The sequence below is a fragment of the Cyprinodon variegatus genome, unplaced genomic scaffold (genome assembly GCF_000732505.1).
Source record: "Cyprinodon variegatus isolate N-32 unplaced genomic scaffold, C_variegatus-1.0 Scaffold231, whole genome shotgun sequence".
NCBI classification, from domain to species: Eukaryota; Metazoa; Chordata; class Actinopteri; order Cyprinodontiformes; family Cyprinodontidae; genus Cyprinodon; species Cyprinodon variegatus.
In genome coordinates, this window is record NW_015150684.1 from 1,047,003 (window position 1) to 1,048,383 (window position 1,381).

Consider the following 1,381-nt stretch of genomic DNA (forward strand, 5'->3'; position numbering starts at 1 on the left):
CAGTAAAAAACCTTTTTCATTAAACCCTGGAAAATGATGGAGTCCTCTATGAACAAACTGTATTATTACTGGTGACAGATGGGATTGAATTATTGACATTCACCTGAGGATCCAAACAAGGGCTGCAGAAAAACGTTTAAATAATATGTTGATCTAAATTAATGTTTTAATTCTTCTTTCTCCCTAAAAAATAAACATGTCATCCTTCTTTCTAAACTATTAATTAAACATTCATTCTTTATGCCTTCCTCACACAGTTAGCAATGACAGCCCTTATAATAACCTCAGTCAACTTATAAACATGTTATAGCCAAAAAATCTAAAGGATCTGATTTTTAAACAAATTGGGAAAAAAATGTGTTTTAGGAAACAAACAAACAAAAAAAATCACTTTAATGATAAAGTTGTTTATTGTTGTATCCAAGAAGACCAAAATGATGCGATTGTCATCTTTGATAGGTATCAAAGCACAGACTGCAGCAAGTTTAAGCTTTAAAGTCCAGGTTAGAAAGAGAGGTTAAAGATCCAGCAACTTTTAGAGTCGTTTCCGTTTCCATGGCAGCGGATGAGCGTGCCCTAGCACGTGTGAGAAGAATTAGAAAAAACTTGCTATCTGCACCAGCTAATGAGTGACAAGCAAAGCACAATTTTCTGCAATAATATGTTTGTAAAAAAAATTGAAATCTAGTCATTTTTGTTGAAATAAGTGCATTTGTTCTTGAATTGAGAAGGTAAAAAAGACATTTTGACAATGGAACAAGATCATTTACATTTAAAATAAGAAAACACAACTGCATTGTCTTAATTTGAGTGCATATTATCTATATATCTTATTTTAAAAGTAAAAATAATCCTCTGGTAAATCATCTCATTTATATACTCAAATTAAGGGTAAATGCACTTAATTTAAGACATTTTTGCTCATTTTTAGATCGTTTTTCCAGAGCATCCTCACCTAAAGCTGAGTTCAGTCAAAGCTTGCATTTAATAAGGCAAAGGAGCAAGTTCTAGAGTTCACTGCCCACTTTCTAAGTTTTTCTATCATAGTTTGAAATATTGTATAATAAATCTGAATTTGAAAAGAAATTTTAATCTGAACGTAAGAGGTGTATTTTTTCTGATCACCATTCTGTTTCACATCGATTTACACACACCATTTAGATCTTTGGAGTAAAATAATCTCCACTGCATACAGTATGTCCAGTGGTGGACAAAGTACTCAACAGCAGTACTTGAGTAAAGTATTGATACCCATTGTCAAATCTTACTTAACTACAATTAAAAGTTACTCATTCAAACATCTACTCAAGTTGAAGTATTACATTTTTAAATATTCAAGGGAATATTCAACAAGTATTTGTATTTAAAAATAGAAATAAAA